At 42.7% G+C, this 22,674-nt stretch overlaps 1 long non-coding RNA gene across 1 annotated transcript in view; it reads left to right on the top strand.

Moving 5' to 3' along the window:
- LOC144243200 (uncharacterized) overlaps positions 1-22,674 on the top strand; it is a 61,043-nt gene that overhangs the window by 36,479 nt on the left and 1,890 nt on the right. Inside the window, exons 2-7 of the long non-coding RNA XR_013338568.1 lie at positions 4,905-4,987; positions 5,273-5,360; positions 5,544-5,662; positions 10,792-10,911; positions 15,784-15,881; positions 16,742-16,783. This is a non-coding gene — a long non-coding RNA (uncharacterized LOC144243200). The remainder of the gene's footprint in view (positions 1-4,904; positions 4,988-5,272; positions 5,361-5,543; positions 5,663-10,791; positions 10,912-15,783; positions 15,882-16,741; positions 16,784-22,674) is intronic.

Raw genomic sequence — 22,674 nt, 5'->3', positions numbered from 1 at the left:
TTCTAATGACAGCGCTCTTTCCTTGTTGGGAGGATCTCACATCTATTGTGCATTTCATAAGTACCAGGCTCTCCTAACCATGTGATGAGGTCAGTATTCTTGTCATTCTCGTGCATAGCTCATATGATTGAAGCCCTGGGCAGCCTCTGCAGGACTGTTATGAGACTCAACCAGCAGTGGTTGGACAGTGCTTTAAGATAAACCATGGACAAATGTGTATGCGAGGTGTTACTGGAGCCAGTGGTCCTTTGAACTTGGAACCACACAGTCTTACTATTATCATGACACAGAGGTGGCCTCCCTGGTTCTCTTTCTGTCCCTATGATTTAGCTCAATCCTGAGAGACAAGGTTCCTTGAAGCGTCTTGGGGACCAGCTGGCTTTGCAGCTTCCTCCAAATTCCCCGGATGGGTCTCACCTAGCACAGGACCTGTCCCCCACAGTCAATCAGAGTCTTTCTGGTATGGTGAGTCCCTTACATTATTTTTAGTGTCATTAGCTTTGCTAAGGTTCATTATGTTAATATCATAACTAGTTTTTGTAAAATGAAGAGGAAAAGCTTTCAGATGCCAAATATTTATTGGCTTCCTACAATGAGACCTAAATATTCACTGCAGAATCTAAAAATGTGCAAATCCAAAATGGCAGCCTGCCAAACCAAGTGCATTTTTGGACTGCTGCTTGGTGACGTTGAGTCAAGAGTGGATTCTGAAGCATCAGTTTCAGGCTGTCTGTCTCTCTCCTTTTATTCCGATCTGGGCAGAAGCCTGTGCTTCCCTTTGAATGGCTACATTTTTGTGTGAAAAGTGTCCTTAACTCAGAAGGGGACATGCTCCTTCAAGGGTGAGAGAGATCTTCACCACTGCCATCCTTTGCCAGATGGGTTGCTTTTGTCTGGTGTTCGACAGAGAATATGAAATTGTGTCTGTGCATCTTAAAATCTATCCTGCTGGGAAACAATTATTTACTTTGTTTTATGCCCGTTTCTAATGAGGAGTTGCTATGTGAATTAACAAGCTTGAGCAATGTGTTTGAGGGAAGTAAGTAATTTGGGGAATGTGGGAAACTTCTATTAGACCACCTGTTTTACCGGTGAGGCACAGACAGTCTCTCCTTTAATCCAGTTTTTGAAATGAAAAATGAGGTTAAATATGTGTGTTCAGGGCATTTTGAAATGAGGTCTTATCAAAATATGGGAGGTAACAGGAATGGAAAGGAGAGAGAAAAAAATGTCTGATTTTCTGTATCTCGGTCGGAACTGACATGCACCCAAATCCGTTGGGTCATCATGTTAGAGACCTTCTTGCTTGTTAATATCATAAGGAGACACTGCCATATGTGACACTAACCACATGCACGTAAATGTGTGATCAGATATACCCCAGGCCACAGTCTGAAAGCTTTTGACCCATTTTGTTAGTTAAGCTTTTGGAAGGCAATTTGGAAACTACATTTGATTAGAAAAAGTCCTTCTCTACATAGGTACTTTGGTGGGGACTTGAAATTCTTTTGGCGTACGTCCATTTTCATGATTAACTCTTGATATTTGGTAGTCACCTTGTCCCAGCCACATGCACAGGTGCATTGAGCACCAATTTGCAAGGCACCGCTTAGAAATTGAGCAAGTGACAGAGATGAAGTGGCAGGAGGCCAGTATTCCCAGGAATATAAGCCCTAAGCCCCTGCCTGGAGTGACGCTCAGGGACAAGCGTCTGGGCGCTTAGGACACGTGCGGTCGCCAAATCTGGTGCAAGCATTTGCCAGCCTTAGAAAGGAAAGGGACTGTCCCAAGTGTCTGCAGCCAGTGGTCATGCAGAGGCCCCTCCTGAGCCTGGCTGTGATGGCCATTGTCCTAGCTGTTGGTCATTTGCTCAGACACAGGCTTGGCCTCATAAGGGCAAAGGTGGGAAGAAGACATTTCATCAAGGAGGCTCTCAAGTCAAAGTGAGAATCTTTCATTTGGGGTATGATCCAAAGGGCTCTCCCAGCCCCCCAGGCCAAGCTCCAGGGATACACTGCCAGCACATGCTGACATTTAAAGGCAACAGACAGCTTGAATTAATTACACATGAATGAAATCACAGCAGGCCTCAGAGTTGATACCTGAGCTCTCCTTTGGCAACTGAAGTCATAAAAAGTACATTGAAGAGGGGCCAAAGAGAGTGTTAAAAAAACCTAAAAGGAATAAGAAAATGTTTTGAAGAGGAGTTTTTTGAAAAGGTACCTTGACAAGGATGGCTGGATAATGGATAATCCAGGTAGGTACCATTCAAATGCAGGTTGTGAGCAAATCTGCTTGTAGTTAATACTATCCCTGGGGACAGCAAATTGGGAGTGATTGCAATAGGCTAGTGGTTCTCAACCTTTCTGACTATGACTTACTCTAAGAAATACTTTTGCATCTTATCCTGATACCATACACACACACACACACACTCTCTCTCTCTCTCTCTCTCTCTGTCTGTTAAACACATGCAGCCTCAAAAAGAATTTCATGAAGCAATATTTGCCCTTTCTATACACTGTGACATTGTCTAGTATAGTCTTTTAGTCTTATCTTTTCGTGAAATCATTAAACTGCTGTGCACTATTTTATCGAGTTCAAGTATATTTCACTGCCTATTAATGTTTTGAAGCCATCATTGGAAACTTAAGAGTCTTAAGAGCTCAGATGCATGCAAACTGGATTTACACCTTCTCCATGAAATGATCACTGGAATTGATGAAGGGATCAGAAAACTAAGGTCCAGGGGGAAAAGTCTGCCCTGTTGACAGTGTGAGTTTCACGGACACACAGTCACACCGTGGCTTCACCTGTGGTGCATGGCTGCTTTTGTGTGACAGTTATGGTTGAATAGGTACAGCAGAGTCCATGTGACCTGCAAAGCTGAAAATATTTACTGTCTGGTCCTTCACAGAAAAAATTTGTTGACCCCCATCGGTGCCTCAGGACGTCTGCAGGGAAACCACTCAGCTTAGCCCTTCCACAGATGTATCTCAGGCTGCAGATAAATTGATGATAAATTGCCCTTTTCTTTTTTAATGTTTATTTACTTTTGAGAAACAGAGATAGCAAAGGAGAGGCAGAAGAGAGAGGGAGACAGAGGATCTGAAGAGGGCTCTATCCTGATAGTAGACACCCTGATGTGGGGCGTGAACTGTGAGATCATCACCTGAGCCAAAGCAGACACTTAACTGACTGAGCCAGTCAGACGCCCCAATCAGTTACCCTTGAACAACAATTTTGGGGTCGGGCCCTGTATCAGGCTCTGGAGCCTAATCTGCTTTAGATTCTGTCTCTGTCTCTCTCTGCCCCTTCCTGGCTTGTGCTCTGTGTCTCTCTGTCTCTCAAAAATGAATAAAACATTAAAAAAAGAATTTTTAAAGAGGTTGTTCTATCTCTCTCTCTCTCTCTTTCTCTCCCTCAGTCCCCTCTCTCTGAACCATGAGAGGACAAAGTGAGAAAGCAGCTGTCTGCAAGCCAGAAAGACACCTCTCACCGGAAACCAAATCTTGCGATTCCTTGATCTTGGACTTTTCAGCCCCCAGAGCTCTGAGAAAAGAAAGTTCCATTGTTGAAGCCACATAGTCTGGGGATTTGTTATGGCAGACTGGGCTAAGACAAAGTGCGTTGTAGGATGTTTGGCAACATCTTTGATTTCTACCTACTAGATGCCGTAGCATCCTCCCAATGGTGACAATTTCTGGGGGTCAAAATTGCCTTCAGTTGAGAATCACTGGGATGCAGATTAGGACTGCATCTCTCACTTGTGTTCGTTAGCCTATATGAGTTTGGTATTAGCAGATTGGGAATGGGCAGAAGGGGGGATTCATTCTGGAATTTGACTCTCACTTGGTCGCTTTTGGAGTCTCGATCTGTGACACCGGGATAGCCTGCAGGTAGCTGAAGAAAGAAATGTCTGTGAGAAGAACAGGAACTACAACGAAACTGGTCAGGCAGGCACTGGCCCTGGGTGGGCGCCTTTGCAGCTCTACACCACTTCAGAAGGACAGAACCCTGTGGTCCACACTGGTCCTTTAGCTCTTGACATTCTGAGTGTATTGCCACACTGGCTGGCAGAGAAATAAAGCTCAGTATCATTAATGACCTGATTTCTGCCCAAACTTTCATAAATGTTATCCTGATTTGGCCACTGTTACCTGGAAACTTCTGATAAATGGATTTTGGAAAAGCTTTTTTTTTTTTTTAAGACAAGCTTGGATGAGACAAGCTTTGAAATTTGGACTAAAATCAGAGGGAAGACTCTGGTTAATTGCCTTTACCTTACCTGGGACTCTTGAGATGCTGAAGACAGAAAATATTCCATAGCCATATACTGAGAAATCATTTCCATCTAGGTGGTTTGGATCAATCATCTTTCCAAGAAAGGGATGATATGTCTATTTCCAACTGCATTTTCCCCCAAATGGACGTAGCGATTGCCACATTTCATAACTTCCCTCTAGTTATTAGTTTTAAGCATGGTCCCTGCTCTTTTCCAGGCATTTCTGGAACCATGAGAAATACAGAGTCACATTCAGAGTTTATTGATGGGAAGGCACCACACAACATGTGTGGATTGTTACATGGAGACCCCCACAAGGTGATAGGTACCTGAGTGCAGACCCCACCCCCTCACAGCCACTGTGAATATACACATGGGACCCAGGGCTGTGCAGATCTCACTGTGCCAAGTTTCTTCATGATCTTTATGGCAAATATGAAGGGTGGGAAGTGGCCGGGAATTTTGGCTCTATGGAGTCATCAGCTTTTTAGTTTTCTCCATAGCTGTGTCTTAACTGAGTTATTCTCTACCACAGCCACACATACTGAGAGCTTATATTGATTTGTTTCTTGTGTTTGTCACTGTTGTTTGCTACTGCTTTTTATTGCATCCTTCCTAGACCGTCCAAAGACTGCCCCAGATTGTTCCAGAACCATCCACAGTGCTGTCTTGTCCCATCCTGATGTACAGGCGGACGCTTTGGTAAGTGGCCCAACACGTCATGACCATCAGCCACTATGCCACCAGTACCTTCTTGATTTCTATTCTTTGAACTTTTCCTGCTCTGTGGGGCCTTTTTGGCTCCAGAGCCTCACATCTCTTGTGTTCTGGGCATGTTTGCTCTCCATGGGCTGCTGCTCTGACTTGCCACACTTCCTTTTCCTCCAAGATTTTCTCCTTGGTCATGTCTTTGAGTCTGGCCAGTGTAGGCAAAAGTGAAGCCTTCTCAAGTGTGATCCAAGCTCTCTCCTCTCTTTTGCTGACAAGATGCAGAGAACCCTGGGAAAGACTCTAAGAGGTGAAGATGGAGATGGAAGATGGAGGAAGGGAGGGTCCCGGATTCCTGGATGACTCTGTGAGTCAAACGACTTGGACCATGCCTGCCTCCTCCTCTGACACACATGAGCAGAATATAAATGTCTGTTGGGCTGAGTCTCCAAGATCTGCTGGTTGTTTGTTACAATAATTAGTCTACGCTGTTTCATACCCTTTCACTTCCAGTCACCTGAAGCCACTGATCACTTTTTCTTACCTGCAGGCCCTGGACTAGCTTCCTTGGGGTTCCCAGACACTGAGGGAGTTATGTCCTCTGTGAGCTCATCTTCATGGCAGCTTGGGTTCTATATTGGTATTTGCCCATTTCATCAGTGGTCAGAGGTGAGATCTCTCCTTCCACCACTTTTTTTCTTCTTTTCTTTTTTCTTTTCTTTCTTTCTTTCTCTTTTGTTTTTTGTTTTTGTTTTTTTTTTTTCTTTCTTTTTTTTTTTTTTTTTTTTTTTTTTTTTTTTTTTTTGCTTTATATCATTTGCATTGGGAACATGCACATAGATTCCAGTACTATCCCCCTAATCCAGAGCCTGCCTCCTTTGTTCCAAATGTCTGTTGTGGCTCTAGGCTGCCTGTATGACTCTCCAGTTGTAGAATGTCGGGGGCTCCTGGATGCCCCACCATCTGCTGGCCTCCTGGAAGCCTTGACATCAGCCTGCCATGGCCATGAGCTGCACACCTCATGGTCCAGCAGACCACTTCTCACACTGCCCCAGCACTGTCAGTTTCATCCTGTAATATCTGGCTTTCATAATGGTATTCACTCTCCAAGATCAATAGTTACCCCTCACAGGGAGACGTTTGAACTCTAATAGGCAGAGAGGAGACTTTTATGGAAAGGCTGAATCACTCTGCATGGAAGATCTGGCATTTGTGTGGCAGTGTCTCTGAGTTTGGTGTTGTGGACTTGTGCCCTTGGTGTGGTTGTGTCTGTGTGGCGGTATCTCTAGGCGTATCTCTTTCCATGTAGATGCATCTCTGAGAGTGTGTACAGAAGGCTGGGGGAGGCCTTCACAGTCACTCTCCTTCCTGGGCTCTCTCCTTCCCCATCTGCTGTGAACTGCCACCTTCATTACACCCCAGATTCATGACAACTCCAGGTCTTTAAAGACATTTCCTTTCAGTCCATAATCCCATGAAATTATTTTTTTATGCTAAATCTTACTGTGTTGTAAGTATTGTACTCAGTGTGGGAGAAACCAGAGGAACAAGACCTAGGCCCTGTTTTTGAGGAGCTCACTACCTAGTGGAAGGGAAAGAGAAACGTGCACTAGCAACCTTCATGTAATGTGGCTTGTAGAAAAGTCATCAAGAAAACTGGAAACCAAAATACCATAGTAAAAAGCACAGTCGCATAGAGAGGATCTAGATGTATTTCTGGATTTTTGGCTCCATTCCTTTTGAGGATGATCTGGCTGCTCTCTCCTGGATCATGGTGGGTGGCGTGGTGTTTTTGTCCTTCTCTGTGGTTTGGCCTTGCTCTGCAATGCACTCTTCATGTTTCTCTCTATACCCAGGCTATGCTTTCTGAGGCTTCACTGGAGTAAATGCTTTTATGAAACCATGCTTCATCAGCAGGCAACTGGGCCTGTGCCTTCCAATCCTCCTGGGGACATCAACTTGCTCACTTGTTTTTGATCCTGTCACCTGCTCTCTAACATACTCAACTCTGCTTAGATCTGCATGGTGGCTGCCTTCAGTGTCCGTGCCTGCTCAGATCTGAGTGTGGACATCTGTTTTCCAGGCAAAACCCAACACTGGCTGTGGTGGCGAGATGTGGGATTGGACAGGCACACAGAAAAGCATAGAAATCATGTCAGTAGTAACCATATTAGTAATTAATAGTCTGGATAATAATCATCTAGCTGCATGGGCAATGGACTTGAAAGAATATTCTTTGGATGGGTGTGTTCTTTTTTCTTTTCTTTTCTTTTCTTTTTTTTTAATGTCCTAGATAGGACAGGAAGATTGGGCTTTTGAAGATACAAAAGAAAGACACAGAAGATACCTGAAAAAGACCAGTCTGGGATCTATGTTGATTTCATTCATGTTAATGACCCTGGTTTCCAAGCTTGGCACCACTGAACTCTCTGGACACTTTTTTTTCTCAGATGGTTGAAAAGTGCAAATGTGGAAAATGGAGTGATGAGGACAGACTGTGGGGCCCAGCTTTACTCACAGACTCTGCCATCTCTTTCCTTCGAGATGGGGTCACGTGGCTTCTGGGGACTCTGCCATTCTGGGTTTTCAGATCCACACAGACCTTGTGAAGACTTTAAGAAAATGTCAGCTGTGAACTCTGGGTATCTTCATGCCTGACTCCAAGTTTGAGTTTCCCTCCTCCTAACCCAGCTGTCTTCCTTCCTGCTGGAACCAGCTTCCACTTTTCAGGAGTATCGGATCAAATAGGTGTTTGTCTTTCCCTCTGCACTCCTCTATTCTTGAAATCCTAACATTTATTCCAGTCTCTCTGGAATGGAAAGCCTGTCCTTTTTATTGCAGTAATGAGTTTACCCAAGCCTCCACCCCATCATTCCAAAGAGGAACACAGCCGTTTGCTGACTGACTCCTAGGCTGATGGCGCTCCTCCCCGCCTGGATTTCCACTTGCCCTGTTGCGCCCATCTGATGGGGCAGAGTCAGGACAAGAATGGATGCCTGAGTTAGCTCCTGTTGCCTAAGGCTTAATTCTCCAGGTGTTTGTCTGGTTTTTCAACTTCTTATTGTAGTTGGGCCTCGGTGACAGTCTGTGGGTTGGCTCCAGATTTTATACATTCCCCATTTTCTATAGTGATAGAAAAGTCCCAGTTTCTGATGGAACATGACCAGAATAAAAACATTTTCTAGCCTCCTTTGTAGTTGTCATATGTGCAGAAGTAATATGGGTAACCTTCAGATAGTGCTCTAGCCCAAGAGCTGTCAAGCTTTTCTTGTAAGGGGCTAGACAATAAATAGTTTAAGATCTGCAGGCCATACAGTCTCTGTCACAGCTACTCATCTCTGCCACTCTAGTGAGAAAGCAGTCATTGAGAATAAGTCACATAAATCAATGAGTATAGTTGTGTGGCAATAAAACTTTATTTACAAAAACAAGCTGTGGGCCAGATTTGGCTCACAGGCTTATGGTTTGCTAATCCTTACCAGTATGCGAGGCAAGACAGAGCAATAAGATAGAAGGGGTTTAGTTCTCTGACACCTTCAAGTTCCATATCCTGGAGTGATCCATATCCATGCAGACTTTTATGAGAAAAAAAATAAATGTTAATCTTCCTCAAGCTACTGTTTTCATTCTCTGTAGTACATTAGAGATGACTTCATGTTCTTTGCTGCTCCTCCCATTGAGACATGGAGTCTAATTCCATTCCTCTCCAGTCTGCCCAGGAAACTTGTTTGACCAATAAAATGTGGTGGAAGTGAAGTTCTGGGACTTTTGAGGGTAGGCCTCAAGAAGCCGTATTGTTTCTACCTTGCATCTTGGGACTCTGTCTCTTGGATCCCTGAGCTATCATGAAAGAAGTCTGACCACCCTGATACTGCCATGCTGGGGGGCTTTATGGGAGCTTGGGTGGGCCAGCTGAGCTAGCCTTCCACTGACCCTGCCCAAAGCCTATTTGTTCCCTCCAGGCCAGTTCATCCACCACTGAATGACCTCTGTTGATGCCACATTGAAAAGAACGGCTAAGCCCTACTTGAATTCCTGACTCACAAAATTATGTGATCCAACAAAATGGTTGTTTGAAGCTATTTAAAACTTCCCTCTAAGTTTTAGAGTAGTGACATCAGTGCTTCACCTGTCCTAGTTGGGCTTATCCTACCTTCTATTTCATCCTTTGTGTTTCTTTTGCCTCCTATTTCTCTCTTGCCACACCTAGCCCAGAGAAGGAAAATACTTAAGAAGCTGGAGAAATGATTTGCTTTTATTTTTTAAATTTTTTTTTATTTTTTTTTAAATGTTTTATTTATTTCTAGGAGAGAGACAGCATGAGCAGGGGAGGGTCAGAGAGAGAGGGAGACACAGACTCTGAAACAGGCTCCAGGCTCTGAGCTGGCAGTCAGCACAGAGCCCAACGCGGGGCTCGAACCCACGAACCGTGAGATCGTGACCTAAGCGAAAGTCGGACGCTTAACCGACTAAGCCACCCAGGCGCCCCATGATTTGCTTTTAAAAATGCCAAGTGAAATAATGGTTCAATTGAGTCCTAATTATAGAGAAGATGAAATTAAACATCTTCTAGAGGAAGTAACAATAAAGCCATAAAGTAGGATACCACTGCTTGTTAAATAATGCTTCAATGTCTGATGTGTTCTTTTAACTCTGAATTTCCATATGGGAAAAGTAGAAAAAGCATGGGCTTTGGAGTTAGACATAGTTCTGAATACTGTCTAAATCACTCAGGTAGCCCTGAGTCTCTTATTAGACAACTCCAGACCTGAGTGCCCTAGTTTTAAAAATGGAGATAACATTATTTACCTCATAGTAGTGTTGTGAGAGTTAAGTATGTTAATTTATGCAAATTTATGGCAAGCCAGTAGTCAACAACATAGTTTTCTCTACATTCCACTTCTGTGCTGTCCACCAGCCACATGTGGCTGCTCAACATTTGAAATGCAGCTAGTCAGAATTACTGTGTGCCAGCATACTGGATTTTGAAGACTTTGTACAAAGAAAAGAAAATATTTTAATTTTAAAATATTTAATTTTAAAATATTGATTGTATAATAAAATAATATTTTGAATATATTTGGGTAAATACAATATTTTTTAAAAAATTTATTTATATATTTTGATAGAGAGAGAATGAGAGTGAGCATAGGAAAGGCACAGAGAGAGAATCCCAAGCAGGCTCCACACTGTTAGCATGGAGCCCAACATGCGGTTCATACTCATGAACTGTGAGATCATGACCTGAGCTGAAATCAAGAGCTGGACACAACCAATTGAGCCACCCAGGTGCCCCAATTCAATATATTCTTAAAATTAATTTTGTTAGTTGCTTTTTGCATTTTTCATATGGGTATTTAGAAAGTTAAAAATTATATACATGACTCATATTAATAGCTTGCATTACATTTTTATTGAATAGTGCTGTTTTTTAAAAAATTTTTACATTTATTTATTTTTGAGAGACAGAGTGAGATAGAGTGCGAGTGAGAGAGAGGCAGAGAGAGGAGACACAGAATCAGAAGCAGGCTCCAGGCTCTGAGCTGTCAGCACAGAGCCTGACGTGGGGCTCAAACCCATGGACCATGAGATTATGAACTGAGCTGAAGTTGGGTGCTTAACCGACTGAACCACCCAGGTGCCCCTGAATAGTGCTGTTCTAGATGACTAGAAATACAAGCTAGTTTTAGACACTTTTTGAGTGAGGGTGTGATGGTCTAATTTATACACAATTTTATTATTTAAATGTGGCAGAGATTTCCAGGGTCCTTACATATCTGTTTCTCCTCTTATTCCAGACACACAGGAAGACTACAATTCTATGCAGTAACATTTAATTGGTTGTAAGAACTACTACCACTTTTGCATCCCTTGCAGAATTAGTGAGAGAAGTGCAATCTCCCAGCCTGGAGTATTGAGTAAGTGTGTGATGGTAGATTCTCTGAAGAGTTGCCTGTACATACAATTTGCATGAATGAAAAATAAACTGTTGCTATGTTAAGCCATTGAGGTTTTGGGGTTATTTGTAGTAATAGCATAACCCAATTTTTCTAATAATTGTGTTTTTTGCTGAACAAATGTAAATGATCAAATTGCTTTTTTCTAATTTATTTTGTGCATATAGATTCAAAAAGAATTTTGAAAAAGTAGGTTTAAAAAGTGGATTAAAAATTATTATTGTAGTATATAGTTGACATATATTATTATATTAGTTTCAGGTGTACAACATAATGAAAAAGTAGATTTTGGATGTGTACCATTTTATGGGAAAAAAGCTTGGCTAGCACTTAGAAATCTATGGGAAAAAATGGTGAAAAATATTATTGTCTAACAAAAAGAAAAGAATTTAGCTTAAGTCCATCTCGTCTCATTTTTAGACATTAATAGGCTAATAGAAAAATCACAGAACTGAGTGATGTGTATTCTAACACGTGACACCCAAGTGAGAAGTTTATAGGTAATTTGAAAGATGCTACAAAAATCAGAATGTGTAGGGATGTTGCAGATTCTCTCTTTGGAAATAGTGTTGGCACCTCTGTAGTAAGAACCGTAACTGGCTTTTTGTGAAGGTATCAAGTTCTGGAATCATTGGAGATCAATTTTGAAGTAGGCCAAATTTATTATAATCCTCCTTATGGATTTTACTTTGTCTTTTTCCTTCCACATAGAAATTTTTACTTGGTAATCGAAAGGTACAAACTTCCAGTTATAAGAGAAATAAGTACTGGGGACATAATGTACAACATGGTGACTATAGCTAACACTGCTGTGTGATATACAGCAAAGTTGCTCCAAGGGTCAATCCTGAGAGTTCTCATCACAAGGAAAAAATATTGGTTTTTTTTCTTTCTTCTTTTTGTATCTATATTAAATAATAGGTGTTAACTAAACTTATTATGGTGATCATTTCATGATATATGTAAATCATTATGCTGGACATTTCAAACTTACACAGTGCTTTATGTAACTATCTCTCAATAAAACTGGGAAGAAAAAAAAACGCTTTTACTTGGAATTTCTTTTGTGACTTGGAATTTGTAGCCAAGGATTAGGACTTGAGTTTTAAGATGGAAACCTTCCCTACTCCAGTTCCTTACCTCATCTCCTTCCAAAGGAGCTCCTAGGATCTCTTCAAAGAGTGGGGACAGGAGTGAGCATCTTGCTGTTGCTGCTTCTGTGTGAAGTCAAAAAGGCTGACTATTCTGGATATAAAATGAATGTTGTTAAGTCTCCCTACTGATGACGATTGTGCAGAGCTTGGGTAATATGTAAGTTTGAGTTCAATCATTTGTAAACACAAATCTAGGACAGCACAAGAATTACATGATCAGGAGCACCTGGGTGGCTCAGTCAGTTAAGCGTCTGACTTCGGCTCAGGTCATGATCTCACAGTTCGTGGGTTCGAGCCCTGCGTTGGGCTTGTGCTGGCAGCTAGCTCAGAGCCTGGAGCCTGTTTCAGATTCTGTGTCTCCCTCTCTCTCTGACCCTCCCCTGCTCACACTGTCTCTCTCTCAGAAATAAATAAAACATTAAAATTTAAAAAAAAAAGAATTACGTGATCAAGGTAGCTATCTATCGAATGACAGTATAAACACTTCTGTTGTTTTTAAGAAGCAAAAGGTTGAGTAGGATGTTACCAAAGGAGAAATGTTAAAAAAAAAAAAAAAACAACTATAGAGCAATTGTAACGTTTGTGTACAGGGTCCTTTTTGAGAAAAAGAAGTGCAGTTCTTCATCTGATGAATATCCATTTCTGGTCTTGTGAGGAACATCAGCAGAGCCAATCTATAGGAAGTCATGTGGCTTTATGACCATTACCATAAGGGTAACTATTGCTCTTCTTAAAAAGGAACCACAGGGGCGCCTGGGTGGCTTAGTCGGTTGGGCGTCCGACTTTCGCTTAGGTCATGATCTCGCGGTTCGTGGGTTCGAGCCCCGCGTCGGGCTCTGTGCTGACTGCCAGCTCGGAGCCTGGAGCCTGTTTCAGTCTGTGACTCCCTCTCTCTCTGGCCCTCCCCTGTTCACGCTGTCTCTCTCTCTCCTAGAAATAAATAAAACATTAAAAAAAAAAAAAAAGGAACCACAAAAATGGAGAAGTCCTTCCTAGTAATTCACATGATAGCAGGAAAATTATAATCTAAAAATGCAAATATTTTGTCGGTAATTTTTTATTTAAAACAATTTTTAATGTTTATTTATTTATTTTGAGAGAGAGTGTGTGTGAGTGCATGAGTGAGAAGGGGAGGGGCAAAGAGGGAGGGAGAGAGAGACTCCCAAGCAGACTCCATGCTGCCAGGGCAGAACCCAATGAGGGCCTCAAACTTATGAAACTGTGAGATCGTGACTTGAGCCAAAATCAAGAATTGGATGCTTAACTGACTGAATCACCCAAGTGCTCCTTGTCAATAATTTTTTTAAAATAGAAGCAACATGGTGCCATTTAAAAAAAATTTTTTTTAATTTATTTCTGAGAGAGAGAGAGAGACAGCGTGAGCAGCAGAGTCTTAGAGAGAGAGGGAGAAACAGAATCTGAAGCAGGCTCCAGGCTCTGAACTAGCTGTTAGCCCAGAGCCCGATGTGGGGCTGGAACCCACAAACCATGAGATCATGACCTGAGTCAAAGCCAGACGCTCAATCGACTGAGCCACCCAGGTGCCCCTCTTGTCAATAATTTTTGAAGTCCAAACATTTTTTTTGGTATTGAAACAGTTTGATTTAGTGAATTTATTCTCTTTTATTTTTTATTGTTGTAAAAGTAATATTTTAAATATTTAAAGCAACAAAAAGTTAAGATTTTTAAAATGTTTTTGTGTTCTGTTCTTGTATTTGTTCATATGTATACTTATTTTTAGATGACTGTACAAAAAATTTGTATTTTTTCTTCATGTTTATCATAAAGATTTTCCAGGGTTACTTAATCTTTATAATTATAGTTTCCAATGGCTAGACAGCAATGGTAGAGTACATTTACCTCAATGTATGTAACTGTGGTAGACATTTAGACTGTCTCCAATGTTGTGCTAGATAGGAAACTTCAATAACCATCTCACAAATGACTAAAATTTGTTTAACATTCTCTAAGCTCAACTCCCCATGGGCTCCATACACTGACTTATCCACCATAAATTATTGTGAGACTAGGCCACATATGACTATTATCTCCCCATCAAAGTTGACTATTCCTATGCTCTTTTTCTTTGGTCCTGTGTTTTGACAAGAGCTTGAAAACAACATGGACATACCTAGAGGGTATTATGCTAAGTGAAATAAGCCAAACATAGATGGACAAATATTGTATGCTTTCACTTACATGTTTAATTAAAAACAACAAATAAACAAAGAATGACGAAGAGAGAAACAGACTCATAAATACAGAGAACAAACTGGTGGTTGCCAAAAGGGTGAAGGATGGGAGGAGGGGTGAAATGGGTGAAGGGGATTAAGAGGTGCAGACTTCCAGTTATAAAATTATTAAGTCATGAGAATGAAAAGTACAGCCTAGAAAATATAGTCAATAATATCACAATACACTTAACATGGCGAGCATTTCATAATGTATATAGTTGTCAAATCACTACATTATACACTTTGAAAACTAATTTAGTGTTATATTGCAACTATACTTGAATTTTTAAAGCAGAGCCTTCATATACTAATTTAAGCTAAGATACCTGTACTAGTCAGCTTCTATTAGGCAAGTTACTCTAACAAGTAAGCCCCACATCTCAGGGACCTCCAATAACAAAAGTTCACTTTCACTTGTTTTACTTTTGATGAGGAAATAGATTTAGTCTCTCTTCTTTTTTTAAAAAGGCAGAGAATGAATGTGCACTAAGAGAAAGAACATTGCTTATCTGATCCTCAAGGAAATGATCTTACCTAGTTTGTGTCTCAGGACTGTGTACAAAATAATTAAAGATACTGTTAGGGGGTTCAGACAAATGGGGTCACCTGCACTTTGTGTTCTTTGAGGAGCAAGAATAGCATGGCTATTCCTTCTTTCCTCTTTTTCCCTCCATACTGAGGTGACCTCAGGGGTCCAGCAGCCCTGGACATGCTCCAGATCCACTGTGGAATCCTACCCCAGGAGAGGATACTGGTATGAATGAGCTCAACTTGTATCAGTGGAATAATATGAGCTATCTAGGAGCCCACTTACAGCGTTTAATATTTTTTTCCATTTTCCCGGCTTATAATATAAATAAGAATACAATATAAAATAATGGGAAAATTTTGTCAAGAGTTAGATAAAGCTGGCATCACATACCACAATAACCAGGGGAATAGGAACTATTTTCATAGTTTACATATTACAGCAACACAAAGGTATTGAGAGTATTATCAACAATTTGAGGAATTACTTGAAAGACACCTGACTATCACTGTGCAGATTTCTTGTCTGTCTCTTTTTTTTCTCCATTTGTTTTATGAGCTTCAGGGGAAAAAAAGAACAACAACAATACAGGTGCCTTTTCTTCTCTGTTGCCCCAGGCCTCATGGAAAAGCCTCTCACTGACTCTGTGGGACAGAAGAACCATATCTAGGTGCTTCCTCCCCAAGTGGAGGTGTTGATGGACAGCAGTGGATATGAGCAATCCTGTCTGCTGGGCTTGGTCTGCATGGTGTGACTAGGAGCTGGGGGGTTTGAGGCCCTAAGGGAGGGTGAGCACTGGGGGAAATGAGCTGAAGCTTCCAGACCTTGGCCAGTGCACTGAAGGAGGCTGAATGTAGCAGTGATGCTGTTGGGACTTTCCTGGGGAAAGACTGAACCTGACATCTCTTTTCTCTAGTTTGTAGGTCATAGACTTGCACAGCATTTGCACACCATGAATCATTTAGGCAACTGAAGAGAAGATAGCCATCACAAACCACATGCTTCAAAAACAAGGTGGGGTACCTGGGTGACGCATTTGGTTAAGTGTCTGACTTTGGCTCAGGTCCTGATCTCACGGTTCATGAGTTTGAGCCCTGCATTGGGCTCTATGCTGACAACTCAAAGCCTGAAGCCTGCTTTGGATTCTGTGTCTTCCTCTCTCTCTACCCCTCTCCCACTCACACTATGTGTCTCTCTCTCTTTCAAAAATACACATTTAAAAAAATTAAACAAAATTTTCCAATTACAAGATTTCCTTATAGTCTAAGATATTTTAATAAATTAGAATGTGTTAAATATAGATGCCTTCCATATCTAAACACAGGGAATAAAAGGAACCTGGGTCTCCCAACTGTCCTTGCTGGCCAGGGATAGGTAGGCAACAGCTTCTACAGTCTCTCAAAATGTATTTCAAACCATCCTTGGATTCCTGTGTCAAGTGCAACATCTTTATGATTTCATCTGCGGTTTCGTACTGTGAATTTAATTTGCCAATGTTTTATTTGAGATCTGTGCTTTCATAAATGTGACTGGGTTGTAAATGTTTTGCACTGTACTCACCTAGGAAGCCACTGGGGTCTGGTGACTTTTGGGTGGTGACTTTTGATTTCTAGATCAGTTTCTTTAATGGCTATATGATCACTTGGGTTTTCTATTTCTTTTGAATAAAATTTTCATTCATATTTACATTTAATTTAGATGTATATATAACTTTATATTTTTATGGAAAGTTGGCCATTTCTTCCAAGCGTTTCAAGTTGAAAGTATAAAAGTATGAAAAGTATTCATAGATTCTTACTGGAATTTTAAAAATCTTTATGGTATCCACTTTTGTGTTAATAATATTGTAATTTTGGTTTTTTCTCTTTGTTTAGATGAGTCTGGCTGGATGTTTGTCCTACTTAGTATTTTCAAAGGTAAGCTTTGGTTTTTGTTGATCTCTATTATATATTTGTTTCCTATTTCATCAATTCCTGCTCTTTTTATTTCATTTTATTAAAAAGATTTTTAATATTTATTTATTTTTGAGAGAGAGAGAGAAAAATAAGAGAGAGAAAGAGTGCGAGTGGGGAGGGGCAGAGAGATGTAGACACAGAATCTGAAGCAGACTCCATGCTCTGAGCTCTCAGCACAGAGCCCAATGCGGGACTTGAACCCACCAACCATGAGATCATGACTTGAACCAAAGTCAGATGCTTAACCAACTAATCCACCCAGGCGCCCCTCCTGCTCTTATCTTATGACATCTTTAGGTTTACTTTATTGTTCTTCAAGCATTTGAATTGAGCAATAGTCCACTGACATGGATTCATTTTTTAAAAAAAATTTTAATACCTACTTGAAGGCAAAAAATATTCCTTTATGTATCACTTTTAATACACATTGAAGTACTTTCACTTCCATCCTAAATACTTTATAATTCTAATTAAGACTTCTCTTACCCTGGAGTTATAGAAGAATACCATTTTAGTGTTTCAAATATATTTATTTAAATAACCTTTAAATGTGGATTTCTAAAATAGCTGCCAATTTGTCAGAAAAAATTCTCTGCCATTTATCAACATTTCTTTTTAGCCGTGTGTGTGTGTGTGTGTGTGTGTGTGTGTGTGTGTGTGTTGTGTTTCCAAATCTTTGATGTGTACTTGAAGAGAATTTCTTCCTTGGGTAAATGATATTTATATTTACTTATAATATTAGACCCAGCTCTTAAATTTTATTGCTAATTCATATATAAATAGCCTACTTAACTTCTGTTGATTTATTTATTAATTTCTCAGACACGCATGCCATATATCCTGCTAAAATACAAACTTGTCCATTTCTCTTCGTAATTTGGAACACTTCTGCTTTTTAAAAAATTTTTAATATTTATTTTTATTTTTGAGAGAGATATAGAGTGTGAGCAGGAGAGTGGCAGAGAGAGAGGGAGACACAGAATCTGAAGCAGGCTCCAGGCTCTGAGCTGTCGGCACAGAGCCTGATGCGGGGTTCGAACTCATGAATTGCGAGATCATGACCTGAGCTGAAGTCGGATGCTCGGCTGACTGAGCCATCCAAGTGCCCCTGAACACTTTTGATTTTGAGGAGGGCAGCTCTGTTGGTTCATGATTGCTGTATCTTTTTGATGGATCATACTTTATATTTTACAGATATGCATGCTGTCATTGTCAGAAATGACTTATCTTTCAAACATTGTATTTCAATTTCAATGTTGTCTCAGAGCCTGGATGAGAAGGTCAACCCCATTTATTCATGACATTTAGCAGACGGTGGCAAATGCCAGCAGAAGAGGGGCAGCATTTGCTTTAGGCCACACTTGGCCCTGAAAATGTTTTCCCAGAGCGTCCCAGACAGCAGAGTTTGAGGCAGGTGCTGTCACTGAATGACTTCACTCTTTTTTTTTTTAATTTTTAAAATTTTTAACGTTTATTCACTTTTGAGAGAGAAAGAGTCAGAGTGTGAGTGGGGAAAGGGAAGAAAGAGGGGGAGACACAGAATCCAAAACAGGCTCCAGGCCCTGAGCTGTCAGCACAGAGCCTGTCGTGGGGTTCAAACCCACAGACCATGAGATCATGACCTGAGCTGAAGTCGGACACTTAACCAACTGAGCCACCCAGGCGCCCCATGAATGACCTCACTCTTGACATGCGTATGTCTCACTATAAATGCGGAGGCTCCAATAGGTTTCTGAAACAAATCAAACATTGAGCAGTTGGCGACCCCACGCCCTTCCAGGATCAGAGAAGCCACACCGTGAGGACCGGCTCCTCACAGGCCCACAGCTTGGTTGCTCCTCACAACCACCATTGGTGGAACCAGAAAATATCAGGTTTGGTTTTCCTTGCCAATCCCTCCAACCAGTGCTACTATGATCATGCTGGCCTGGTGACGCAGGGATCATTTTCCTGGGAGCTGATAAGATTCATTTTGTGAGCCCATCTCCTTCACTCCAGGGAAAAAGGAAACCAAGTCGGCTGGAGACTGATTTGGCGCCAGCTGCTGTGTTTGCTAGAGCAGGGACTGGGACAGAGGTCCCGTGGGGGCACTGCAAGTCCAGTGGGGAATGGCCTGGGATTTGTTACTTCCAGTACTGACATGTGGAACATCTCTCAACCGATCTGTGACCACTCAGCAAGCATCTTGGAGAGCTGGTTCTGATGGAAACAAGGACACCACCAAGCATAATGCAGATGGAGCATCTTCAAATGAAATAATGATTTTATTTTTCCTACAAAAAAATAAAAAGTTTATTTTTATAAGGTATACTTCAGGCCAAAAAAAAAAAAAAAGGAGTGGAAGCAGATACTTCTTGAGTGTACTTGATTTTGGTATCATGCTGCCTTGCACAGGGTTCTTCTTTTTTATTTATTTTTAATTTTTTTAACATTTATTTCTTTTTGAGAGACAGAGACAGAGGACGACTGGGGGAGGGGCAGAGAGAGAGAAATAGAGAGAGCAGGAGAGGGGTAGAGAGAGAGGGAGAGGGGTAGAGAGAGAGGGAGACACAGAATCTGAAGCAGGCTCCAGGTTCTGAGCAGAGCCTGACACGGGGCTTGGACCCATGAACCATGAGATCATGACCTGTGCCAAAGTCAGACACTTAACCAATTGAGCCACCCAGGCACCCCACACTGGATTCTTCTAAGAGCAGACCCTGAGAGAAGGTTTTAAGTCCAGGATTCATTTGGGCAGGGTAGGAAATGCCAGGAGTGAGTGTGGGCGTGATAATTAAGGAAGGGAGGCAACCAAGAGGGTAAATACTAGCAAGCCAGTAACCACAGTGCACGACTGGAGCATAATCCCAGGAAAATGGAGAAAAATCTAGGGACATGGTACGAAATTCACATCTTCTGTCCATCTGAGGGAAAGACTGTGGACTAAGAGCAGCCTATGGAGGGAGGCTGGGGTGTTCATTGTTCGGCACCGGGGGCCTGGTGCACACATGCTCTCGTGTCCCGAATAAAGCCCTTGGGCACAGAGAAGCAGGTACCTGTCCCTGGAAGTGAGCTGGAAGTGTGCTGAGTGCAGCCAAAGGGCCTGAGGGCTCTGCTCCTGGTGATCCGGGCCCAGGCTCAGGAGACCTGCAGAAACACCCTGTGATGGACACAACAGGCACTTGAGGATTGTTTCCATATCTCTTTTCTTCTCTGAAGAAGTGTCTCTCTAAAGGCTGGGTTTCTGTGCCCTGGTATAGGGCCACCTTTATTAACTTCTGCCCAGTCCACATTACCAGGGACCGGTCTGCCCACCCTCTGTGCTTCCTACGCAAGACCCACAGATGAATGTACTGCAGACCTTGTGGACAGAAGATGAGGGTCTAGTGCAAGGTCAGGGGGACCAGGAGGCAGCTACAGAGCAGAGTTTCCACTGAGGATGCACAACATTGAGGGGAGAGCCGAGCAGGGAAGCCAGAGCCATAAAAACAGGCGTTCTAGTGGTGGGAATGGCGTGAGCAACAACAGCAACAAAAAAAGACAGGGGAATTACATGCCCTTTGCCCAGAGCATACAGAGAGGCATGAGGGGTGGTCTGCAGCAGAGGGAGACTGTGCCCAGGAACATGGCCAGGCCTCGTTGCTGAAGGGTCGTGGGCAAACTTACATGTGAGAAAGATTATTCAGGGCTGCAGTGTGCAGATAGAGTGGAGGCGCAAGGCCATCCTGTCCAGTCAGGTCACGACTCCTGATGCCTGGAGTGTGTGGGTGGGGGAGCCTCACCGATCTCTCTAGTCTTGGCTGAAGTCTAAACTTTGCAAACACGCTCCATGGAGCGTGCCTAGGTCCAAAGGCTGGTACTCCAGCCTGAGCCCTAGAGCTTAGAGCCTCCACTCTGGTTGTTCTTAGTCGGCCCTTCTCACGGCGGGGAGGGGGTTCTAATGCCCCTGAGATGTGCCCACACAGAGCCTGCACCCCATCCTCTAGACCATGGCTCTGGTCCCCAGGGCTGGAAGTCCCCTGCTCACAGGCCTCTGAGTCGGCTTCTCCCCACACAGCCTGCTAGCCGGCCCCAAAGGCAGGGGCTGTTCACAGGCCAGGGTGCCCACAGACGTGCGTGCACTTCCCCCGGGGGTGGGGGGTAAGACGGAGGGAGGTGGGAGGAAGAGATGAAAACAGGCCTCCATTGCACCCTTGCCCAAGCCTCGCCCACGGGGAGGGTGGGCTTGCCTCAGGGCTGGGGGGCAGGAGTCTGTGAGGACCTGGGTTCCAGCCCCACTTGCCTGTTCCCAACCATTGCTGTACCGCTTTGCACCTGTTTTATCCGCAGGCTTTGGGCTAAGACACAGTCTGAATAACCACTCCGAGGCGGGACAAAATGCATTTGCAAAACCACTGGCCTAAATAAACTTCCCTGGCTTTTCTAAGTAGAAAATCCAATTTGCAAAGGTTTAGCAAGAGCTGAATCGGAAATGTCATCAAAGCATCTGCCACCCCTGCATTTCTCCAGCCACGGCTGGATCTTTATCAACAAAGTGAGGCTTTGTCTCCTCCACATTTCTGAAACATTTTGAGAAGCTTTTGATCTCGTGGTCGCCCCCTCTCACTCCGATTTCTTGTCCCCTTGAATTCCCGATGGCTTTCACAGTTTGTCTTCTGTGGTGATTCTCTCTCTCGTTTTTTGGTTTTCTTCCTCCGTGTTGACTTCAAGTTGGGACAAAGCCCTTTTTCCTTCTAGTCCCCAGGCAACTGCAACCCAGGCTTCTGTGTGGGTGGAGATCGGGGTGACATGAGGGCACAGCAAGCCAGAGGCAGATGCAGGTGTTCTTTGGCCACTGGACCACCCCAGAGGGGATTACGCCTTCTCTGACGTCCTCTTCAGGGTCTTGACTGCTGCCACAACGCTCAGAGCCCCATTCTGCCCCAAACTCCTCACATCTCCTGCCTTCTTCCTATTTGCTAGTTTCTTTCTTGTCTTTTTATAAGTTTTACTTAGTTTGAGAGATAGAGAGCAAACGGGGGAGGGGAGAGAGAGGAGAGAGAGAATCCCAAACAGGCTCTGCACTGTTGGCAGAGTCTGATACAGGGCTCATTCCCACTAACCTTCATCTTGACCTGAGCCGAAGTTAGGAGTTGGACACTTAACTTACTGAGCCACCCAGGCACCCTTCTTTTTTGTATTTTTAATTCTTTGGAACAAACCAGCTGTATTTTACCTTAAACACAATGGCGGCTCCTCTCTGAGAATTGCATTGGCTTATCCCTGGAACACGATGTGTAGGTTTCTCCACATAATATTTCTTTCTTTCTGTTTCTGGGGCCTTAGGCGTCATGCTGGCCACTGGGCTGGTTAATCCCCCAGTGCCCATCACCTTCTCCTGATGCTGGCATCCCCTGCCAATCCTCCTTCTTTGCCCAATCCACCATCTGGAGAGGCCCATTCCTTAGCATCGATTTGCTCCAGGGACCTGGAATTTATAAGTCGAGCCCTTTCTCTTCTGCTTAGAAAAAGTAATTAAAAACTAAACCTGGTTATACATACATAGAATGGAATATTATTCAGCCATAAAAAGAAGTAAATCCTGTCATTTGTCAACATGGACAGACTTTGAGGACATTATGCTCAAGTGACATAAGTCAGGCAGAGAAAGACAAATACTGTATGATCTCACTCATATGAGGAATCTAAACAACAACAATAACAACAGCAACACCAGACTCAGAAAGAGAGATCAGAGGTGTGGTTGCCAGAGGCAGGGTTGTAGGGCTGGGAAAGGGGAGAGGGGGTCAGAAGGTCCCAACTGGCAGTCATAAGATAAGTAAGTCCTGGGGATGTAATAGAGCCCATGATGACCATAGTTAGCACTGCTGTGC

The sequence above is a fragment of the Crocuta crocuta genome, unplaced genomic scaffold, assembly GCF_008692635.1.
Source record: "Crocuta crocuta isolate KB4526 unplaced genomic scaffold, BGI_CrCroc_1.0 scaffold26, whole genome shotgun sequence".
Classification (NCBI taxonomy): Eukaryota; Metazoa; Chordata; class Mammalia; order Carnivora; family Hyaenidae; genus Crocuta; species Crocuta crocuta.
This window is presented reverse-complemented; position numbering and strand designations above follow the sequence as displayed.